At 36.9% G+C, this 26,184-nt stretch overlaps 2 long non-coding RNA genes across 5 annotated transcripts in view; both read right to left on the bottom strand.

The window, feature by feature from the left end:
- Positions 1-14,065, bottom strand: part of LOC131360411 (uncharacterized) — a 21,663-nt gene extending 7,598 nt beyond the window's left edge. Inside the window, exons 1-2 of the long non-coding RNA XR_009205883.1 lie at positions 12,152-14,065; positions 4,465-4,599 (exon numbers count right to left, since the gene is read on the bottom strand). This is a non-coding gene — a long non-coding RNA (uncharacterized LOC131360411). The remainder of the gene's footprint in view (positions 1-4,464; positions 4,600-12,151) is intronic.
- Positions 14,066-24,430: 10,365 nt separating this feature from the next.
- The window catches only part of LOC131360410 (uncharacterized), a 113,308-nt gene continuing 111,554 nt past the window's right edge, over positions 24,431-26,184 (bottom strand). For 2 of the 4 annotated variants that reach the window (XR_009205882.1, XR_009205881.1), the window contains exon 6: positions 24,431-25,943. This is a non-coding gene — a long non-coding RNA (uncharacterized LOC131360410). The remainder of the gene's footprint in view (positions 25,944-26,184) is intronic. The other 2 variants (XR_009205879.1, XR_009205880.1) reach the window with 2 other exon arrangements.

The raw sequence follows: 26,184 nt of genomic DNA on the forward strand, positions 1-26,184 counted from the left end.
AGGCTCTCCTTTTAACCTGGCATTTACCCGTAAGTTAGTGCTAAATCTAGGTGTGTGATGATGTTTATTTGGTAGGTTTCATCTGACCAAGAGACAAATCTAAAACAGAGCACTGTATAACTGAGCATCATCACATGAAGATCTGAAAATACCCAATAAATCACTCAGTACAGTGCATTTGATCTGAATGAATGTGAACACAAAATAAAAGCAGGAATGAACAGCTGCTTTATTCAATTTCTAACATTATAAAAGTGTTTTTGTTTCTTTTTCATTAAATAAATCAGTGAATTAAAGCTTTCTAAACCACAGAGTGTGTTAACAAATCAACTTTTTACTATACTTCCTAAGAACGTTACAGCATCATATAAAGATTTTTAAAGATCATAAAAATATTTTTTATAATTATTATTATTGATAATGACAACAATAAAACATCAACAATAATAATAATAAAAATGAAGAAGGAGAAATAAATTATTATTATTATTATTATTATTATTATTATTATTATAGGAGAAATTGTGCCATTTTTCCCTTTGCTGTGAATTTTTACAGAATGTTTTTCTTTTTTTTTCGTACTGTGTACAATGTAGTATTTAGGTTACTTTCTTTTTCTTTTTTTTAATTGTGTTTTTCTTATAATACATAAAAAATGCAATTGCTCTGACTTGACTTTTTGGTCATTTTTCAGTATATTTTTTTACTTTAATTTATTAAAACTGAACAATAAGCTCAGCAATTCATTTTAATGACAAAACAAGTCAAAGCAAACCTGAAAATCCATATTGATTTAGTGATTACAATTGTGGTCCTATTACTAACAAACAAGACCAGACAAGACTAGTTTTGCCAGACTGCCATTGGCTGAATAACATTTGTCACACTAGTGTCAACAACATCTCAAAAATAACAAGATGGTCATTTATGTAGAGATTTAAATCAGATTTTTTTAAAACCTGAAAATCTGTATTATCTGTAAAATATAATAATAAACAATATGAGTTAGCAATTATACCTGTGTTCCTATTACTAATAAACAAGGCTAATAGACAAGACTAGACAACACTAATTTTGTTAGACTGTCATCAGCTGCATATCATTTGTCATACAATTACCAACACAATGTCAAACCTTTAAAAAAATGTAGTCTAATTAGAAGTCCTTGAGACGTAGAACTTTAGAAGGCTAGCTAGCTAAGTACAGAACACATATTCATGTTAATAAATAAAATATCAGTCAAGGTAAATACAACGAGTATGTAGCTACTAATGCATTTATGTCAGAGTTCATTCTTACACCCCTTTATTAAATACAAGCTACAATAACATTTCAAGCCTGGACACACAGTTTTATGAAAGGATGCAACTTTATGTAACCTACCTCTTCTCTCAGTAACTATTGGTCAACTAGCTAATAAACTCAGCAGATACAAACAAATCATTTACTGCTTGCTTGCTAATTTTATCCGCATTATGAAACATGACTAAGAAATACATACGACCATTATGTAGCTATACACACATTTCTGCAATAGTACACCCTTACACCTTTTTGTTTCGCATAAGTGATTCGCTTCAGTAATATTTGACAGTCAGTCAGGGAGTGAAAAATTTTTTTAGGCCAGTCACAAACAGTTCTTGGGTAGTAATGCTGCAAGGAAAAGGCTTTAAATCTATATTTATATATGACTATGTATATTTTGTTTGTGTGTGTGTTTTTATTCAACAGTACCAATGATGACTTGCAAGTAATTTGTTCACAATGCCATGCCTGTTCTGTATCTCAGTCCAAACTGGCTGCAATAACTAAGCAATATTCATAAGCTATGAAACTGTGTGTGTTTGTTGTTTTCTCAGACAAATCTGTGATATGCTCCTCCATCTTCTATTGGTGCTGTAAAACCCAAAAGTGAACAGTGTAGGGAGTCTGTCCTCATCCTCTCACTGGAGTTTAGAGACACAGTGAGTTTGTGTTTCAGTGCTCTAAACGGAAGAATGCTACCAGTCATGGCCGCTGTGAAAGGAAATGTGTGCAGCTGTGTGTGGCGGCTCAGCCGTAACACTGAGTGAAATGGTATTCTTATTTCTTTAAGTTATGGATCAGTCTTGTGACTGAGACACTGATGGGTTTTTAATGGTGCTGAGATGTTTCATTAAGCAATCACAACAATTCTCTGACAATTACATTTTGTTTATTAAATGATGACACATTATACTATTTACCTGTTTATACACTGAATATGAAAAAGTTTACACACCAGTGTTAATATTGTAGGATTTGGAAACCAAGATAAATAATGTTAGATCTTTGTCCACTTTGAAAAAAAGAAAAAGAAAATGTACAATAACCAGGTTGCATAAGTATGCACACCCCGCAATTAATGAATTTTTAAAGCATATTACTAATCTGTGATACAGCACTTAGTGTTCTGAGTAAGAGTAGGGGTCAACAGTAGGAAATTGGTGATGCTGGGGCATGAACCCCACTCATGTTCCAGATCTATCGAATTGTGAGGAGATCTCCTGTGCACAGCCCACTTTATTTCATTTAAGTTGGGGCATCGAACAACATTTTAAACAACTGGAAAAGCTGATCAACATTTCAAAAATGTCTCATCTCAAAATTGTATTCTTCTGAATTAATTCCCTTGTTGCCTTGGGTTTGTGCTTTGGCTCTTCATCATGGTGGAAGATGACATTTCATTTATCATCTCTATCATGTCTACCAGAGGCCTGCAGTTTTGTTTTGTTTTTTTTGTTTGTTTGTTTGTTTTTGACCATGATTCCTTCTATATTGGGCCCCAGTCCCTAATGAAGCACCCCTATAGCATGATGCTGCCACCACCATGTTTCACAGTGGACATGGTGTTCTTTGGCTGATATGCTTTCTAAATTTTATGCTACACGTCTTTAAGAATTATGGCCAAAAACTTGCACTTTGGTCTTATCAGACCTTAGCACATTTTGACATAGATTAGAGTGATATGTGGAGGCTTGGATGTTTTTTTTTTTAAATTAAAATGGCTTCTGTCTAGCCTCCCTACCTTGTACCTCAGACATATGAAGAATATGAGACCTTATTGTCACATGCAGGGAGGGACTAGTACTAGCCAGATTTTCCTGCAGTTCCTAACTTACTTACCAAACTTCATGATAAGTTGTCTTCTGTTTCGGATGGAATTTTTGTAGCCCCTTTAGAACCATCAGCAGTCAGATGAAACCAAAACGATGTAAAGAATATCCTACAGAAACAGATTCTCTATATTTGGGGGTTAATCAGACTCACTTCACTTCTGGCATGATTATTTTTGATGATTATTATGATGATTATTTTTAAGTTTACTTATTCATTATTATTGTTTGTTTTTACTTGAATTTTGTTTGTTGCTAAAATCACATTAAGGGTATAGAAATATCTGACAAGCTTTATCTAGGGATGTTTTTATATGACAAAAAAAATACCTCAGATTTTAATAGACATGTATAAGTTTTTATATCCACTTTAGTTACATGTTGTTCCCAACATTCCCAATAGACTATAAACTATTGTTCCCTCACATGCTTCTCTTTTTCCTCTCTTTAAATAATTAAACACAAAAGTGTAAACTCCACTGTCACAAGTTACAACTTTACCTCTGACAATCAGCAAACGCTGACACTGGAGACTCCTTCAATAAATATTAAATAAACTCAATACAGAAAACTTCACCAACATTAAAAGTTTTTTTAAAATCTATTCATTTAGAGAGTCTGTCATACAAGAGTCCTGTGTGCTGTTACTATAGAACAGTTGCTATAAAAATAACACGACTGAAATGTAGTAGGATGAGTCCAATATAAATTTGAATTATGTAGCTTAATTACTGTCAGAGCTGCTGTTCTAGAACATTTATCAACACCTTCTGGCCAATCACAAACCAAAGAAATCAGCAGTAGTGTTCCATGATTATGCAAACAACAATGTTCAAAAGAGGTGTGGCTTATAACATCAAAACAGTTCTAAACTATACTGTATATATAATTAGTCCAGTGAAGGAGGCATAGCTTCAATTAATCCCAGTTAAGGGGGTGTATTTTCTATGTACCTGTCAGTCCTTGCAAAGGAGGCATGGCCTTTGATCCCAGTGAAGAAGGCGTGGCCTTTGATTCTGTGAAGGGGTAGTGGCTTTTCTGTACCTGTCAGCCTCAGTAAAAGAGACGTAGTATCTGTAACTGTCAATCCTAGTAAAGGAGGTGTGGCCTCGTATTCTGTCAGTCCCAGTGAAGGAGGCATGGCTTCTCTCTACCTGCTCTCTCAAGTAAAGCAGGCATGGCTTCTGTGTTTGTCAGTGAAAGAGCCATGGCATTTGATCCTGTCACATCCAGTGAGGGAGATGTATTGCATCAAAAGATCTAAATGATGTTGTATTGTGTCATTGGCTGCTTTTTCATACATCATATTATCTGAAAGACGTACACATACCCACTAGCAGGTTTTCCAACCCAGCACTGGCACCATGACTGGAGGAAAGCGTGCACACTCCTGCACTCTGTCTGTGATGGAGACTCCTGTTTCCTCCTCATTTGTATAATGTCGTCTCAGGGATGAAATTGAGTCCTATGCAGTGGGATTGAAGTTTTAATTCGGCTCTCAGGGCTCGAGGGCATACACACACTCTGTCCCGCCCATCCATCGTCCAATCAATTAACGGAGACAGAGACTCATACATACATACATATATACCCCTCTCTCTTTCTCTCTCTCTCTTTCTTTCTCTCTCTCAGTGTTACCATCTTAGTAACTGTCAAGAGATTTGGTGAATTTTTAGACCCCCTAGTGACAAACCTAGTGATTTTTTGAACAGACTTTAGTGACTGTCCTATGCTCAATACGGCTCCAGCTCACATCACAGCTGCCAGTTATTCGAGATTTTGCTCTACGTTTTAACAAAAATGAAACTAATAAAAGTGAGTTATTCCATCCATAACCGTTTTCTCCTCACTTCCTTTCCTTTTCTTACGTTCTTGCTAGAAATTGTAGATTTTGTTATATATGTAAAAGTTCAAACCAAAAGTGACGTCTTCCTATAAGAAATACATCAAACTATTCTATTTCAGTGTATTCTTAACAGCTTTACAAAATCTTTCTTTGTCATGCAAAGCATTTTGATACACAAATCATCATGACAAATCAGCTAATATGCAAATGTATCGATGACATCATCATTGCCTTATGGCAAACTTTTGATCAGGAATTAGGTACTTTCCCCTGAAATGAGTTGGCACACTTGCTCTGGCTCTCTCTGTCTATTTTCATGTCTCTGATCATGGCGTGTAAATCGCTCACACCATTGTCCAGCTGTTGTTATTTTAACACTTTGTGAAACATTAATAATTTGCCACATGCGTGCGTTGAGCATTCGAGATAAAAAGCACTGACAAACATTTTGCAGCTGTATGTAAACGAGTGCTGAATGCTCAGTCACCAGATTGTGTGATGTGTTTCTCGCTCGCTCTCTCGCTCTCTCTCTCTCTCTCTCTCTCTCTCCATTTCACAGTATCTGTGGCCTTAAGCAAAAGTATCAGATGTTTTTACGAGACACACACGCCGTGCATCTGTCGGTCGGCCGCTCTGTAATTAACACTCCATGTGCCAGAGGCTTTCAGGCCCCGAGCGCCGCTCGCTAAATTAAGGCAACAACTTTGAGCCAAGCCAAAATTGAGGAGAAGGAGAGGGAAAAAGGACAAGCATATCAATCAGGAATGTCTTGAGAAGTCTTTAGTGTCTATCTTTTTCATCTTTGGTGCTTTTAGCCACATTTTTGTAGCTAAATTAGGTGGCAGATATGCAAATAAAATACAATTTGGGTTTGAAACCTAGCTGATGGTTAGCCTGTTTACTGTAATGCTAGTTCAGGAGTTTGCCTGTTAACTTTAATGGTAATTTGTGGGGGGATTCTCTATAACATTATAGCCTGTTGAATCATCTCTTTAGTTTAGTTTGTGGTTATTGTTTACTTTCTTTTTTGATTGTGGATTAGCATTTACTGTAACATTAGTTCGTGGTTTAGTGTTTACTGTGATGCTAGTTTGTAGATTAGTGTTTACTGTGATGCTAGTTTGTAGATTAGTGTATACTTTGATGCTAGTTTGTGGATTAGTGTTTAGTGTAATGCTAGTTTGTGGATTAGTGTTTACTGTGATGCTAGTTTGTAGATTAGTGTTTACTGTGATGCTAGTTTGTAGATTAGTGTATACTGTGATGCTAGTTTGTGGATTAGTGTTTACTGTAATGCTAGTTTGTGGATTAGTGTTTACTGTAATGCTAGTTTGTGGATTAGTGTAATGCTAGTTTGTCTGTTAGTGTTTACTGTAATGCTAGTTTGTGGATTAGTGTTTAGTGTAATGCTAGTTTGTGGATTAGTGTTTAGTGTAATGCAAGTTTGTCTATTAGTGTTTACTGTAATGCTAGTTTGTGAATTAGTGTTTAGTGTAATGCTAGTTTGTGGATTAGTGTTTAGTGTAATGCTAGTTTGTGGATTAGTGTTTAGTGTAATGCTAGTTTGTCTATTAGTGTTTACTGTAATGCTAGTTTGTGGATTAGTGTTAACTGTAATGCTAGTTTGTCTATTAGTGTTTACTGTAATGCTAGTTTGTGGATTAGTGTTTAGTGTAATGCTAGTTTGTGGATTAGTGTTTAGTGTAATGCTAGTTTGTAGATTAGTGTTTACTGTAATGCTAGTTTGTGGATTAGTGTTAACTGTAATGCTAGTTTGTCTATTAGTGTTTACTGTAATGCTAGTTTGTGGATTAGTGTTTAGTGTAATGCTAGTTTGTGGATTAGTGTTTACTGTAATGCTAGTTTGTCTATTAGTGTTTACTGTAATGCTAGTTTGTGGATTAGTGTTTACTGTAATGCTAGTTTGTGCATTAGTGTTTACTGTAATGCTAGTTTGTCTATTAGTGTTTACTGTAATCCAAGGTTGTGGATTAGTGTTTACTGTAATGCTAGTTTGTGGATTAGTGTTTACTGTAATGCTAGTTTGTGCATTAGTGTTTACTGTAATGCTAGTTTGTCTATTAGTGTTTACTGTAATCCAAGGTTGTGGATTAGTCTTGACTGTAATGCTAGTTTGTGGATTAGTGTTTACTGTAATGCTAGTTTGTGGATTAATGTTTACTGTAATGCTAGTTTGTAGATTAGTGTTTACTGTAATCCAAGGTTGTGGATTAGTGTTGACTGTAATGCTAGTTTGTGGATTAGTGTTTACTGTAATGCTAGTTTGTGGATTAATGTTTACTGTAATGCTAGTTTGTAGATTAGTGTTTACTGTAATCCAAGGTTGTGGATTAGTGTTGACTGTAATGCTAGTTTGTGGATTAGTGTTGACTGTAATGCTAGTTTGTGGATTAGTGTTGACTGTGATGTGTACCACAGGTATGGATGAGACAAAGCACCACTGATGGGATGAAGGAGCTGACACACGCTGAAACTCAGCAGCTCTCATCTTATTAACCTCAACGTCTCAGGTGTCAAAGAGCAGTCCTTCAGAACGTCAGCGTGATTCACTTCCCCAGCCTCCACCAGTTTCATTATTAATTTAGCAGAGAAAAGAGCATGTAACACACATAGGTATTCCTTTTCCTTCCTTTGTTTGGTAAATAGATTTAAACTGAAGAGTGTGTCAGTGTGCGAGACAGAGAGAAGCGTGGTTCTGAAGCCTTACTGCATTTGACCTCTTGTTGTGCAGCATCTAATGCAAGTGTGTGTTAGTGTGTTGTTGAATGGAACAAGGGTCAGTGACACATGACCCGCCACACTTAATTCCAGCCAGACAATAGACTCCGACTCTGGTGGGAATTCATCCCATTACACCTCTGTGCCAAATGAATTGTTTGTTTTTAGCAGTGTTCTCTTTGCCTGACCGCTCGGTCAACTCGTCTTAATAACAGGTCGTGTTAATCCGGGATAACGTGCAGCACAATTTGGAGCTGAAGATGGAAACGGGATTGTTTTTGCCCCCATCCATGTGTGTGTTGTGTCTGTGTGTGTGTGTGATGGTTTTGGGTCTTAAGTTTGCCTTTCCAGGTATCTAAAATCTTCTTCGTATGTGTATGAGGATAATTAACTGAAAGGGTAATTAATTGAATTAATAAACATAATTAAAAGCATAAAAATCACAGCTCTAGGTTTTATCCTGAGCTCAGGTTACTGCCTGTCTGGAATTTCGTATGTTGTACCTGAAGCAGTAAGGGTTCCTCTGATTTGTCTGGTTTCCTCCTACCTTCCAAAAGCATGCTGGACTGGCTACAATACATAGTCCCTAGGTGTGTGTGTGTGTGTGTGTGGTGACCTGAGATGAACTGGGATCAGAGGTAAAGCTGTAACTATGTTTTCTGACATCTTCAGGATAGATGATTTTATGATTTTTTGTGGTTTCTCTGTAACATGACAAGCTCACAGTGAAGCAGGTGAGGGAACAACTGCTAAAAACCACCCCTGTGATCCACTCTGTCCAATACAGACACAGCACTCTGTCCCACTCAAAGGCACACCGCTTTGTCCAACACAAAGAGACACCACTCTGTCCCACTGAAATACACACCACTCTGTCCAACACAAAGACACACCGCTCTGTCCAACACAGAGACATACTGCTCTGTCCAACACAAAGACACACTCTCCTGTCCAATACAAAGACACACTGCACTGTTCAAAACAATGTCACACTGCTCTGTCCAACACAAAGACACACTGCTCTGTCCAACACAAAGACACACTGCTCTGTCCAAAACAAAGACACATGGCTTTGTCCAACAAAATAACAAACTTCTCTATCCTACATAATGACACACAGATCTGTCCAACACAAAGACATAACGCTTTGTCCAACACATAGACATAACACTCTGTCCAACACAAAGAGAAACCCCATTACATAATTATATAATCACAATTTTTTTTCATAATTTTAATATATAATTGTATAAATGACATAATTATACCTAATTAGATAAATATCATCAAATTTTTGAATGACATTAAAATTAAATGAAATGAAGGTTGGAAATGACAGATTATTATCGGACTGTATTCTTAAATTTTAATTTTATTCTCGAGTTCAGAGAGCTCGGGGTATATAATCACCTAAATCATCGACTTCCACATCAATATTTTAATTACAAAGTCAATATTTTCAATGTATTTTACAGAAGTGTGTGAGTGACATGAAATGACTTGAAGCTACATATAATTATTATTATTATTATGTAATACAGATACAGATACTGCGTGTGTGTGTGTGTGTGTGTGTTAGGGGGTACGGGTTCCACAGAGTAAACACTTTCCTGACAGAAATGACAGCAAATGTGTTTAATCAGTCTGACCAATGGCCTTCAGAGTACACAAGCCTAACCCCCACAACACACACACACACACACACACAGTTGCACATGAATACCTTTTAATAGACAAAAATAGCATTTACTCATCTACCTACATTACGATGTTAATTACAGCTCTAATGAGAATGTTGTAACACCCTCTTCCTGGATGAGGTCAGAGGGTGTTGATTAATTTCTACAACAACAGCTCTGACAAACCACAGGTTTATATCAGTGTGCTCTTTTCAATACATTATCATCTCTATAGTAACAGATGATTCATTGGACCCTGATTAAAAATCACTGAAGTAAAGATTTCTGTAAGGACATTTGTGTTTATTTAACACTTATAGAAGGAGTCTCCAGTTTCAGTTTCTCTTTGTAATAAAGTTAAAGCTGTAACACCTTCAAGACACTTGGTTTCCTTGTGGAACTTGACAAGCTGCGTTTTTTGGTTTATTAACTTCAGGGAAGTTAAAAGAAAGGTGGTGAGATGATGTTTCTACAGTAGCTGCTGTTTCTAACATCAGTGCAAACTTGTTTCATGGATAGTCCACAATGTTAAACCATAAATGGATTAAAAAAAAAGGACAGTGTGTCTTTCTTTAATAAATCAGAATTGTAATCATTGGTAAATAGCTAAGGTAGAGGGGGGAAAAATGGGAACAATAAAAGGTTATTATTTACATATTAATCATGTATAAAAATAATCATTTTATATATATATTATATGATATTACATTATATTATATTATACATTATTCTGCACAGTGACTCTCCAGAGTGTGTTTAGCAAAAATTAACGTGCTAGACTTATTCATTTTATCATCTTATTACAGGAAGCTTATCCCAAAGTGCTTCTTATTATAATTTATGAAACACAATTAAGCGTGACTCATTTCTGCTCTACTAAAATAAAACATTAAAAAAAAAAAACACAAGCAGAACATGAGCAAAGGGGAAATTGTCTTTTTGGGTTTAACATACTACTATTCTCTCTCTCTCTCTCTCTCTCTCTCTCACACACACACACACACACATGCACTGAATATTCCGGAGGTTTCCACTATCTCACCCTAAGTGTAAGTCGGGGAGCAAATGGTCTTGAACTGATACAGGAACTCATTTAGAGCGGCGCTCAGATACGCCTCACACTCGAAATGAACAGTTCTGCATTTTGCACCAGCCTCAAAAAATATATTAATGAAGTTGATCTCTTTAGCCGTCCCCAACTAATTACACAGTTAAGATTCTAAAGTATTTGACAGGTCAGAAAAAGGATTGCTAATTTAAACAGCGCCGTCTAACATTAATATTCCACATAAATATGAGCGTGATAAGCAGCCACTCCGAGTTTTTTATAACCAGACAGCCAAAATCATTAGGGTTTAGATTGGTAAAGAAAAGTAAAGGCCCGAAGCTTTCACTTGGTGCTTTCTGACGTCCACTAAAGAAAGAAATCATATATTTTTATATTTGTAAAATGTGTGTGTGTGTGTTGGCACTGGTAATTGGTACTGGTTACTGGTTATTATTGGGTTATGTTGTGTGCCTATAGCAGAGCGTATTTATAACTTTATTATTTGTATAATTTATTCATAATTTCTGACTCCCTTTACTTTCTTCTTATAGCCTGCATCTGCCTCACCCTCTTTCTCTCTCTCGTATTTTTTCTTATTCTCATTTCTACCCATTCGTTCTCTCTTTCTCAGTCTTCTTGAATCTTTCTTTTCTTCCCCTCTTCTCTCCTGTTTATTCTGAATCTTTCTCAGACTTTCTCTTACATTTTTTTTCTGAATCTCTCTACTTCTGAATCTTTCTTGAATCTTTCTTTTCTTCCCCTCTATGCTCCTGTTTCTTCTGAATGTCTCTCACCCTTTCTCTTTCATTTTTTTCCGAATCTCTCTCCTTCTGAATTTCCTCTTTCTTAATCAGTCTCTCTATTCGTTCTAAATCTCTCATCTCATCTTCTCTGTCTCCATTTCTTTGTTTGTTTCTCCTACTCTTTCTGAATATTTCTCATCCCTTTTCTCTCACATTCTTTTTCCTGATTCTCTCTCTCTCTCTCTCTCTCTCTCTCTCTCTCATTCATTCTAAAATAGTCTCTTTTTTCTTTGCACACTCTCCTCTTCTCTCTCAATCTCTCAGCTCCTTTCTCTGATTTTATTATTATTTCTAAATCTCTCTCAACCTTTTGAATAAATAATTTCTCACTCTCTCACTCTCATTTCTATCTTTCTTTCTCTCTATTATATATATATATATATATATATATATATATATATATATATATATATATATATATATATATATGTGTGTGTGTGTGTGTGTGTGTGTGTGTGTGTGTGTGTGTGCGTGTGTGTGTCTTTCTCTTTTTTTCTTTTTTTCATTCTCTCGTTCTCTCTCTCTCTCTCTCTCTCTCTCTCTGAGTAAAGCCTCAAGGCTTCCCCCCGTCCTCAGTGTGAGATCTGCCTGTCTTTGGCTTCGTTGTTCTCATCTAATCAGCCGTGGCGAATGTGCAGCTCATTACGTATTCGCACTCGAAGGTGACCATGGGAAGTTTTTGGAGAGTTTTTTTTTTTTTTCATGGACAAAATATCGCCATGACAAGTTACTACGGCAACAAGCTTTAAAATTCTCTACCTGACAACCTGAGTGCTACTGATACTGGAATTCCTCATTACATTAATATTCATCCTGCACCTTTCTGCTGATATCAGTTATTATGAAGACTTTTATACTATTAGGGTTTTTTTTAGCTAGGTATTTTTTAGATAACATCTTACCAGAAAATTTCTGTAGATCCAACCAGTGCTGGTCAAAAAGAGTTCTGCTTTCTGGAAGATTCGGTTGCATCCATATGCCATTAAAGCCACGGAGCTGTACTGATTACCACAAAAAATAATTAGTTCCTGCTGGGGAAAAAAAAGCCAGTCCATTAAGAAAATATTGGCCATGGTACAGCTATCATTTAATGTAGCTAGCTTGCTAGGTTCTCCTAACTCAAACATTTAAATGAATTTAATAAAGTTAAAATCATACTATGTAAAGAGTTATGTGTGAAAGCACTGCTAAAGTGGTACCAAAAAGAGGCAGTTGAAAAGAATCTGTATCTCATATGTAAATATTTGAATATTGTTTTTAAATTGTTTTTAACTCCACAACACAAACAAGACACAAGTTTGTTTGTGCTAATTCTGCTAATCACTCTTTCCTACAGTGGACCTCACTTGCTGCTTAGGTTTCACTACACGCATCTCCTGTTTCTGCACCTCTGCCCTCTTCTACACACACACACACATACACACACACACACAGTACTTTGTTTACACACCCGTGCTAGCAACGACTGCCCTGACTAGCATGGACAAGAGCTGTTGGCAGCACTATGCTAACACCAAGGTCCACCATGTGGATGGTGTCATCGTGTCTTAACTACTTGTAAATTATAAATCAGCAGAACACGTTATTTAAGGTGTAACATGCTAATATGTAGCTCACGATAGTGATAGCTGTACAAATCTTAAAAAAAGTCTAAAATGCATTGAATGTTAGTGTAAGGTGTCTATGAGGGTCAGCATGAATATAATTCAAGTTGACTCATCCGTCTCTGTTTCTAATCCTGCATGGATAACACACACTCATACAGCTGTCCCTAAAATCTAATTAGCACAACTATACTAGCACAGGAAGGGCACAGAAAAAAAGAGAATGGAAAAATTGTTGTCTAATAACAACTGCAGAAACAAAAAGTATGCTGGCTGTATAGAAAAGCCACACATTTTCATTTAGTGAGTTAGCATGGTTTTATGCTAGAGCCATGGGTATGACTCTACTGTGCTAACCTTCACATCTTCACATGCAGTGGTCACTATAGATTATCCACATGGCTGCTATGTATATCGGGCATTCCAAGAAATTACTGATACATGCAGTCCTCTAATAGAACAAGGATTCATAAAAAAGGCTTGGGACATATTAGTATGTTGGTGGAAGGGTTTGCTACACAAGGAGTTGTGAGAATAAATCTCATAATTCATAAAATGCCATTTCTAACAGTATAACAAAAAAATTAAAATGAAGAAGAGCCCTCATAAAATCAGTATCTCCACAATCCATTTCAGCACATAACAGTTCACCAAAATACAAACTGTGTACAGCATGACAGCAAAAGACAAACTACGCAATGCATGACACCAGTAGACAAACTACAAACTGCATAACACTAAAAGACAAAATATGAACTGGATGACACCAGCAGACAAACTACATACAACACAATACCAGTAAACAAACTACATACTGCATGTCACTAAAAGACAAAGTATGTCTTGCACATCACTGACAGACAAACTACATACTGCACAAGACCAGTAGACAAATTACATACTGCACAACACTAGTAGACAGACTACATACTGCACAACACTAAAAGACAAACTACATATTGGAAAACACTAAAAAACAAGATACATACTCCACAACACTAAAAGACAAACTACATACTCCACAACACTAAGAGACAAACTACATACTGCACAACACTAAAAGACAAACTACATACTCCACAACACTAAAAGACAAACTACATACTGCACAACACCAGTGGACAAACTACATACTGCGCAACAGCAGTGGACAAACTACATACTGCACGACACCAGCTGACAAACTACATTTTGCACAACACAAGTGAACAAACTACATACTGCACAACACCAGTAGACAAACTACATACTGCACAACAGCAGTGGACAAACTACATACTGCACAACACCAGTAGACAAACTACATACTGCACAACAGCAGTGGACAAACTACATACTGCACAACACCAGTAGACAAACTACATACTGCATGACACCAGTAGACAAACTACATACTGCACGACAGCAGTGGACAAACTACATACTGCACAACACAAGTGGACATACTGCACAAGACCAGTAGACAAATTACATACTACACAACACCAGTAGACAAACTACATACTGCATGACACAAGTGGACAAACTACATACTGCACAACACCAGTAGACAAACTACATACTGCATGACACCAGTAGACAAACTACATACTGCATGACACAAGTGGACAAACTACATACTGCACAACACCAGTAGACAAACTACATACTGCATGACACCAGTAGACAAACTACATACTGCACAACACAAGTGGACAAACTACATACTGCACAACAGCAGTGGACAAACTACATACTGCACAACACCAGTAGACAAACTACATACTGCACAACAGCAGTGGACAAACTACATACTGCACAACACCAGTAGACAAACTACATACTGCACAACAGCAGTGGACAAACTACATACTGCACAACACCAGTAGACAAACTACATACTGCATGACACCAGTAGACAAACTACATACTGCACGACAGCAGTGGACAAACTACATACTGCACAACACAAGTGGACATACTGCACAAGACCAGTAGACAAATTACATACTGCACAACACTAGTAGACAGACTACATACTGCACAACAGCAGTGGACAAACTACATACTGCACAACACCAGTAGACAAACTACATACTGCATGACACAAGTGGACAAACTACATACTGCACAACACCAGTAGACAAACTACATACTGCATGACACCAGTAGACAAACTACATACTGCACAACACCAGTGGACAAACTACATACTGCATGACACCAGTAGACAAACTACATACTGCACAACACAAGTGGACAAACTACATACTGCACAACAGCAGTGGACAAACTACATACTGCACAACACCAGTAGACAAACTACATACTGCACAACAGCAGTGGACAAACTACATACTGCACAACACCAGTGGACAAACTACATACTGCACAACACCAGTAGACAAACTACATACTGCATGACACAAGTGGACAAACTACATACTGCACAACACCAGTAGACAAACTACATACTGCATGATACCAGTAGACAAACTACATACTGCACAACACCAGTGGACAAACTACATACTGCATGACACCAGTAGACAAACTACATACTGCACAACACAAGTGGACAAACTACATACTGCACAACACCAGTAGACAAACTACATACTGCATGACACAAGTGGACAAACTACATACTGCACAACAGCAGTGGACAAACTACATACTGCACAACACCAGTAGACAAACTACATACTGCATGACACAAGTGGACAAACTACATACTGCACAACACCAGTAGACAAACTACATACTGCATGACACCAGTAGACAAACTACATACTGCATGACACCAGTAGACAAACTACATACTGCACAACACCAGTGGACAAACTACATACTGCACTACACCAGTGGACAAACTACATACTGCATAACACCAGTGGACACCTACATACTGCACAACAGCAGTGGACAAACTACATACTGCACAACACCAGTGGACAAACTACATACTGCACTACACCAGTGGACAAACTACATACTGCATAACACCAGTGGACACCTACATACTGCACAACAGCAGTGGACAAACTACATACTGCACGACACCAGCTGACAAACTACATTTTGCACAACACAAGTGGACAGACTACGTACTGCACAACACCAGTAGACAAACTACATTCTGCACGACACCAGTAGACAAACTACATACTGCACAACACCAGCAGACAAACTACATTCTGCACGACACCAGTAGACAAACTACATACTGCACGACACCAGTAGACAAACTACATACTGCACGACACAAGTGGACAAACTACATACTGCACAACAGCAGTGGACAAACTACATACTGCACAACACCAGTAGACAAACTACATACTGCATGACACCAGTAGACAAACTACAAACTGCACAACACCAGTGGACAAACTACATACTGCACAACACCAGTGGACACCTACATACTGCACAACACCAGTAGACACCTACATACTGCACAACACCAGTGGACACCTACATACTGCACAACACTAAAAGACAAACTACATACTGCACGACACCAGTAGACAAATGTCATATTGCATGACAGCAGTAGACAAACTACATACTGCGCAACACCAGTAGACAAACTACATACTGCATGACACCAGTAGACAAACTACATACTGCACAACACCAGTGGACAAACCACATACTGCACAACACCAGTGGACACCTACATACTGCACAACACCAGTAGACACCTACATACTGCACAACACCAGTGGACACCTACATACTGCACAACACCAGTAGACACCTACATACTGCTCAACACTAAAAGACAAACTACATACTGCACAACACCAGTAGACAAATGTCATATTGCATGACAGCAGTAGACAAACTACATACTGCGCAACACCAGTAGACAAACTACATACTGCACAAAACCAGTGGACAAACTACATACTGCTCAACACTAAAAAACAAATAACATACTACACAACACCAGTAGATAAACTACAAACAAACTCCACAACACTAGTAGACAAACTACAAACTGCACAACACTAAAAGACTAACTACAAACAGCACAACACCAGTAGGAGGCACTGAAATGCTATTTTAGAGAAAGTGTAAATTTTATAAAAAATAAAATAAACCTGCAAGATTTGTATCATCAAGCGGGTGTGGGTTATACTACAGAGTGACTTATTGTAATGTGTGTGTGTGTTTGGAGGAGAAAGTGTCCCCAACGTCCCGGGTGAGTAGAATAATATCAGCAGGCTGATTTGCAAGCATGTAACGTGCTTTCTTTCCCCTCCTGCTGCCGTTGGACTGGGAGGGTGTGTGTGTATGTGTGTGTGTATGTGTGTGTGTGTGTGTGTGTGTGAGAGAGAGAGAGAGAGAGTTTCCTTCCCTGTTGGATTCCGCTACTTCCCCTATAATGACAAAAGCTCTCAGACAGCAGCTCCTCCTCCTCCAAGCCCCATGCTGAGGACTGTGGGAGTAAATCGGGGTGCTCTGCACAACAGACACACACACACACACACACACACATACACACACACACACAGCCCTAGTCAGACACATGAGGCCTGAACTCTTGTTTTTTTTGGCTGCATGGTTGTAGAAGAGTGACCCTTTCTGTGATGCTTTTAATGTGTCAAATGATTTGAATCAATTGAAATAAAAATAAAAATAAATGACATTAAAAGAGAAATATTTTCAGTATCAAAAAAGAAGTGATGAACAGTCTCAAATGGGTGAAAAGATTTTTATTGCACAAACACTTTGATTAGATTTTTTGCTACTAATTGAAATAACCAAAACTTGGATTATTATCATTTGATTCACCAAAAGAGTCGAATCAGTAAAGACTAAATCACAGCAGTGAACTTATACTTAAGATGAAATGCTGTAAGACTTTATTAGGATCTTTAGAAAAATCTTTGAAATGATTTCAGGCTGCAAATATCTTTTTTCACACAATAAAAGTCTTGAATATTTGAACAAGATTTATTTCTTTATCCTATTTGTATTTTGGTTTTTATTTGGTTCTTATTTCTTGCAACCAGAAATTGTGCTCAGTGTGCTTTATTACATTTAAATAAAAATAAAAAAAACTAGTTTATTAGTTTAGGATATTTTTTCCTCGTTGGGACTACAACTACCTCATTTTGAATGCTTTTAACATTTATTTTGGAATTCTGCTTGGAATGAAAATCAATAATTATTGGGAAAAAACAATCGAAGGTTTTATCGCATGCTTTAAAAGATGATTAAGCTTTCAGATTTTAGAGATTTGCCAGAGTGTATATTGATTTTTCTGCTTCTTGAAGGTCTGTGATTCATGCACCTCGATTTACTCCTGCTATAGTTATTTTGAGCCATTTCGAGTTATTTTGAGTCATTTTGAGTCATTTCTAACCTCCAGTGGTGGTCTTTGTGTGTTTACGGTTTGCTGAGCATGTCTCTGACAGTCCAGTACGGCGTGACCGTAAACCAAAGTTTTGTTAATTATCAGGGAACAAAAAGGGGACACATGATCCCACTCTCTTCACTCTCATCCATGAAGAAAGACAAAGAAAGGATCAAGAAAATTGATTTTGAAATTGAGTTTTGAGTTTGGACAGTGATATGAAAAGCAAAAATCTTTGTGGGAGATTTGCATGAAAAGTAAATATATTTTCGAAAATATTAGAATAACATCCACATGGCTTCAGATGCATAGTATAGAGAGGAGAAGGGAAGCGTGACCTACGAGGCTCATTGACATCGCAAGGAATGTCTCTTGTTTTCTTCCGTCAAACACTCGAAGTGTTCGGAAGCAGCAACACAGTAGTTAAAACACAAAGAAAATAGTTTGCAAGGACTTGCCACATTCCAGGGAGCAAGTGCACTTCCCTCTTGCACCTCCTCCTCCTCCTCCTCCTCGTTTCCCCCAACCATCCATCCATCCGTCCATCTGGACGAGGTGGAACAGGGGCCACAATGACCCTTCATGCCTGAGTTAAAGCACCCTGACTGGGCAGGAACCCCCAGATTCTCCCCCTAAAACACTTCCACACAGGACGCCAAAGCCAAGCGATATCCAACGGAGAACTGCTACAAAAAAAAAAAAAACAACTGAAATCTTGCCTTTAAAATGTAAATAAATGGATGATTCAAGGAATCTGTTTATAAATCTACAAGGTGTAGAAACAACACTCAACTGTATGGTGACTTTTGAGTAAAATAATAATTCATTTTTATTTATTAATGAACAACACAGCATACTTTTTATCCTTTCATTATTATGTATAATCTTGTGGACTGTCCTTGAAACACATTAGTTCCAGTTCTGATTTATAGTATAGAAGCTATTGACAGTTCTTCCCTCACAATCCTCACTTTTTCCTTATGCCTGAAGCTAATAAGACAAAAAACACAGCTTAAAACTACCAAATAACAGCTATTAAATTAAATAAAATACAATACAGCTTAACTGTGAGTGTTGCAAAGCACTGACACTGGAGACTCCTTCCATGTTAAATAAACATCTTACAAAAAATATCACCATGTCAACAGTTTTTAAAAGTCCATTTATGTGGCTCATCAAGCATTTCTATATGAATGAATGGACACCACCTGCCCAATCACAATCCAGAATTTAATACATTTCTTTCATACATCATACATATAAGTCTACATAGAAAATTTGCTTAATCATGTGAAAAAATATATATTTTTAAGATTCAGGATAAAATTAAGAGTTTGTAGATGTTATAAAATAGTAAGGAGATCTATAAGTGTTATAAGTCAACCATGATATCTTGTGACATAATTTATCACATTATCAGTTGTGGTACATTTCTCTTGGTCAGGCCACCATTCATCTCTACCTAAACTTCCTTTTTTTCTTTTAAATTTGATCACGTCCTGATAATGTGCTGGAATTTTTATGTCCAGGTTTTTGACAAGTAAAAAAAAACACAATGGGTGAAGGCTGGAGGATTCACATCCTCATTCACACCATCCATGTATGTGAAGAATGTGGGAGTGTGTGAGGGAATGTCCAAATGTGTGAAATAGCTGAAATTTTGAGAAAATAGGGTTTTTTTTCCTTTATGTGACAAGCTTTTAGACACTGCACTTCACTGAAGCTGACTTTATTATTTAATCATGTGAAAAATGTTTGCCCTTCTGGTTTTTCAATTTCGTTCCTTTTTTCCCCCAAAATTACTGTACATCTAGGAACAGCTCAGTGAAAGTTACTGTTCACTTGAATACTTTTTATGCTTCTTTTAACAGAAATGTAGCTGATCATCCAAACCTCCTTTCTGACACTTGCTTTTTTAATCTCATACTAAAATCTTTAAATATTTAATCATTAAGCTTAGATTAATCAATAGACTAGAAATAGAAATATTGTAGAAATAATCTGTCTTTCGGTTCAGTGTGAAACCATATTATCTTCCACGGCATTTCTACCTCTAAATTTTGGAAGGTGAAGCCTAGAGGGCGGAGCAATAGAATTAAAAGTGATTACAGTTGGCAATAATATTATCTGTTTTGAGCCACATCATAAAGTTCATGTTTATACATGACAGGAAGACTCTGACTGTGTGTACTGAAATTTTCTGTTGACCTTTTAGCCACACAAAACATAGTGCTAGTGCAAAATGGACTGAAAAATTAGTTACAGCTTTACCTCTGACTGCTACAAAGTGCTGACACTGGAGACTCCTTCCATAACTGTTAATAAATGTCTCCTTACTTCAGATAAATGTCACCATATGAACATTTTGTTCTGTTTATGTGGAGAATCTGGTGTATAAGTCCATGTGAATGAGCTGTTACCATAGAAACAATAACATATGAGAACAAACATACTCATAGAAACTTACTGACCAATCAGTATTTTGAATCACACACTTAGTTTTTTTTATCCCTTCGAAAGTTTCAAAAGTGTTCAAGAAAAATGTTTCTGATGGAAAAGGTTTTAAAAAAGAAAGAAAGAAAGAAAGAAACTGTATTTTTTTCAGGTTGCTCAGTGTATCCCAGACGAGCTGCAGCAGTGTGTATTGATTTTTTTTGCTTCTTGAAGAGCCTATTTTTCTTTATTTAGTCAAAGAGAAGCCCTTGTTTGCTCCCCCAAAACAAACGTCTATTGGAATCCCGGCTCGGGCTTGTCGAGCCACAGAGGACTTCACAGAGCGATTTGGCCTTTGACAAAATTTCAGGGCCGGACGGAGAGAAAGAGCACCGTTGTGTGCGGCTTCGTCGTCCAGCTGCCACTCGTTCCTGCGCTCGTTTATTGCGCACTAATGAATGGTGACTGCTGTGTTACAGTATGTGACAATCACAGGCCTTATCTCTCTCCATCATAACGCTTCCCGTCATACATAAAGACGGCTTGTCCACTTTCTGATGCTGTTCACAATGATCCCTGTTTAGGACGTCTCTGCGCTCTCAATTTTTGTGTTTTGGGTTTATTAGCAAGACGGAGAAAAGCAGCACAGTCATTCTGAATGGTTTTTATATCACTCACTATCCCCATTATATCAACACAAGACATGTTCTCTTTTACAGTTTTGCACTGTGAGGCTAATGTAGCTAATGATAATGGAAGATTATAAACTCCAGTTTAGCCTCAGTGAGCTTCATGGAGTTTCATGGAGTGTCAAATAAAAGTAAAAAAAATCTTCTCTCTCACCGTGTACTTTGGAGTTACTCCTCACTAGCAGACCCAAAAAAGAAGACATGGCTTTAAGTTTGAGGTTGGAGGCTGTATGTTAGAAGGGAATCATCCCCTGTAGCTTTAGAATTTAAGAAAATAAAAATGTACCTCCATTTTTAAATAAGTGAAAAATATGAAACAAACACTGCTGGGAGGGTATGAAGAAGGTCAGATGCAAATATAAAGGCTGGGAAAATATTTAGAACGCAATTTAGAAAAGGGCCCTAAACTTTTGAACCAATGGCATTTTAATTAGTTTCATACACTGACATATTTCTATATACTATTTGAGCATTTATGTTACTTATCAGATTGAAGAAATTTCTTAGAACACCAGTTTGCTGCTGTAGGGTATAGGTCAGTCAAATTCAGTCAACTTTTGAACTTGACTGTAGTTCTTTCAGTACAGATTATTTACATATGTAAAACTACTGTCACAGTCCTGGATTCTTATTCTTATTAAATCCTAATTGCAGCCTGTTCCACATGGAGGTCATGATAATATTTTACTACCAGAGACGGCGAAATTCAAAACTCTAATATTCTGTTGCTTTAATAAAATTTGTTTATGTACAGTGTTACTGACCCAAAGACAGTACATGCAGATTTAGTGCATCATGCTAAAATGCTAGCTATTACTTCCCTTAAACGTGCAAACTATTATCCACCAAACACTAAATATCGTTCATATTTACCGAGCCATGATCTTTTTTGGCTTATTCAGACTTTTCCTCCATTAATGTGAAGATCATATCAGTGTACATCTTCTTCCATGCTTCGCGTAGTGGCTGCACATTTACAAAACGCCACTGCGAGTGTGATTGGTGTAACTCTAAAAAGCATATTAAAGGTGACTTTTTTCTACACAGCACTACTAATCTTCATCCAGCCCATAATCCCGAATTGCAAGTAAAAACATGAGTGTGTCGGAGCTCAGCAACAAACAAAGGTGTGTATCTGAGGATATAAGAAATTAATAAATGGCACGCAACAAGCGTTCAGAGCGAAATTAATCGTGCTTGCTCTTTGCTACTTGCCTTTTTTCTCAAACACTGGAATTAGTGTCTGAACCTAAGCCAGTTTCCTGCAATTAGTGAACTGCGTGTCGGTGCTTCAGACCCAGATAAGGCTAATAACCTGAGACTATGACTAAATTTTGTCATAAGGGTGTGCAAACATTTGCACTCAACTGCAGTACTTTTAATACACATTATTCAGGAATTTAAACATACAGTGGCCTGAGTGTTTGATGAGTTATGTGTAAGTTTGGATTTATGCAGTCAATACTTTTGTTCAGTCTTGTTGTGTGTCAGTTTGTAACTCTGTCTTTTAATTCCTAAACTGTTTTAACTAGCACGCTAACATGAGCGAGCTAGTGGCTAATAGGATGTGATTAATGCGTTTATGTGGATTAATGTGGATCATGTTGGTGCTTGGAGCTAAAAAAAAAAAAATAATAATAATAAAATTAGTTATAGAGCTTAAATCTATTACTTCTATTACTTTTGGGCGTACAAATTTTTTGCATTTAACAGTTTTTTCAATACATATAATTCTGTCTAATTTTTTTTTTCTTTTAAAAAAGCAAAATAAAGCTGATTATTAAGTATTTTATAATCTGTGTAAACTCATGTTTCTCAGCTGCTGAGTGTTGCACTGATGTTTGTATTGTTAGCCATTTGTTGAGGTATTGTAGCTAGTCAGCTAGTAGCTTGTTTGATTTCGGAAAATACTTCATACTAAATTTGCACAAGAGTTAGTATCAATAGATCAATTCGTCCGCTCACTTTTGATCTGTAATTTTGACAGTTCTGTGTTTTATTTATGTAGCTAGTAGGTTAACATGGGGCAGCTAATGACTAACAGGATGCATTTAAAGTGTTTATGTGTGCTTACATACATCATGTTGGTGCTCAGGGCTGAGATTAAAAAAACACCCACATGAAAAAATCAATTCTGAGCACTTTTGTCCTTTTGTACACTCAACTGTAGATTCAATTCATTCAATACAGATTATTCTAGCATTTAAAGATACAATGAAGAAGATCTTTATAATTTGTATAATCAAATATTCCTGATATTTGTATCGTTAGTCAGTTGTTAAGCTGTTTTATCTAGTCTGATACTGGCTAACAGTGTGTGTGTGTGTGTGTGTTGTGTTTTTAGCATGCATCATGAGCTTAGAAAACACTCATTAAATGATTAAGAATAAACCCCATGTCTATGATTTCTTATTTTTTTCTCCTAAGGGTGTACAAACTTTTACAGTCAGCTGGAGTTCCAGTTCTTTTAACAGAGATTATTCTTAATCTGTACAACTCTTTTGATGATTAGATCAGCGAACAAAAAAAAGTAGTGTATAATATGATGTTTCTGAGCTGCTGTAAGTCTGACACTTGTATCGTTAGGCAGTAGTCAACAGTCTTATATTTATTGCTCATGAACAAGCGTGAAATACATCTCAAAGAGAGAGAGAGAGAGAGAGAGAGAGAGAGAGAGTGAGTGCAGCGTTAGTTGGGATGCAAAACCCTGACTGTGTGTGTGTGTGTGTGTGTGCGTGTGTGCGTGTGCTCCAGCATGTTTGTCCCAATGAAAAGATGGCTGTGCTCAGCCCAGCTCGGGCCCCGTAATGCTGCAAACAGCACACATTTGGCTTTTGTTGTGGTGCATGCTGACATCATGCTGTGCTCAGGCACTCAAATCCCTCTTTCTCCAGCACCAGCACTTTTCAAACAAAACTGCCGTGGCACTGGCCGGCTTTGCCAACTTGCCAAAAATACCTCATTAATCATCACACAGGCATACACATGCGCTAAACAGGCCTGTCCGTACCCACATCAATCCCAACCACGAGTGGGAGAAACTGCTGCAGCCCTGAAACACACTCTCCTTACGCAAGAAAAAAAAAAGAATCATTAATCTGTTCAAATGAAATATGTTTAAAGAAATATATCCGGACACTTTAATGTACAGATTTAGAGTTTTTTAATGCAGAAATATCCATGTGCAAAATGTTATACAGTATAAAATACATCATGATGTAACAGAAAGTGTAAAACAGATCAAATTGATTATAACTTTGTGCTATTGATTACACTATTCTGACTAGTCAGGTGTTTATTTTCTATCATTTATATCTCCATTGCAGCTCTGGCAGTTTATAATTAACGCACTCGTTCTGACACGTTATTGTTTCTGTAGAAACACCTTATTCACAGGAACTTGTACGATGGAAACTCGACACAAAGAGGATCATAAAGAATCAGTGATTTGGTAAAGTTTGCTTCTTATAAGAAAATGTTTATTTAAAATATATGGAAGGAGTCTCCAGTGTCAGCACTTTGTAACAGAGCTACAGCTGTAACTTTAAGTTTATGGATGATTTCAGGACAGAGGTGTTTACACTTTTTGTAGTTTCTGGGTAACAAAACAAGTTTTTTTTTTTTTTTTCGGCTTATTTAATTAGAGAGAGAAAGAATAGGGTGGTGACAGAACAAGTGTTTATAGCTGCTTTATAACTTTTTTCATAGACATTCCAGGTAACTAAATGTAACTAGAGTGTAAATGGCTGAAAATTATGGCGTGTCATTTTTTTAATAAATAATATGTGTAGTTGTCTATTTGCTGTGGTGTACGAGGAGTATATCTCTTCAAAAATTCTTTTATTGTTCTGTCCTTGTAATTGGACAATGTTTTGAGTTCATTAATGTGAAATAAAATCTCTATTGTTGTGTTCCACTTAGCTCACATTAGACACATAGATAGCTCAGAAGATCAGTCACTTTATTTATTTCAGACTTGCTGGGCATTTTTTACCAAAAGGTTTGCATTTTTTAAAAAAACAGTGGTGAAAATATATATAGTCATTTGGAAATAAGTGAAATAAGGATCTTTTTGTCCTTTACTGCTCATTATATCTGAGACAGAGCTGCGAGCTTGTGTAGCTTTAAAGTCATATTTACTTAGCAGCTCAGTCACTTTCACCTTCACCCTGGAGTCAGTGTGTTGCGATTGTGAGGTGTGTGCTAATGGCCAAAAGGTGAGCTAAGCGTCAGGTAAACACTCCCACACACACTGCTATTATCCTGCTGTAATATCAGTATGAACACGTTAGTGGCTAACTCCGGTTATACAAGCACAGGAGTTCATATGGAGTTCATATTAATTAGCCACACCCCTTATTATAGCCCTGCCCCTTTCAATAACCATAACCATTTCAAAATTTAAATACATAAATATATAATCTGCACACAGATACAGCAGCGCACACATTAACATTTGTCGATTGACAAAATGTCCATATGTCAACAAGGGCAGGCCACTTGATCATCCAATCACAAAATGGATCACGTTATTAACATGTTTATAGAAGAAGAAGATCAGTGCTGAATCGCCAGGATGCACAAAGCTGAGAAGAACCTGTGAACTCTTGATGAGAAGGACCTGTGAAGTAAAAACATTTATCAGGACTAGAAGCCGATATCATACAAATAACACAAAACTTGACAATGTTTTACAGAATCTACACAGAATTATTTTTTTTTTAAAGAAAATTAAATAAAAAATAATTCATATAACCTCCTGAACGTCACGAAAAACAAACAAGTACATGAAACAAATGTAAGATTTCATGGTGCAAACAATTGGATACCACATTTTAATGTCTGTATAAAACCTTTGTTAT

The sequence above is a fragment of the Hemibagrus wyckioides genome, linkage group LG10, assembly GCF_019097595.1.
Source record: "Hemibagrus wyckioides isolate EC202008001 linkage group LG10, SWU_Hwy_1.0, whole genome shotgun sequence".
Taxonomy (NCBI): Eukaryota; Metazoa; Chordata; class Actinopteri; order Siluriformes; family Bagridae; genus Hemibagrus; species Hemibagrus wyckioides.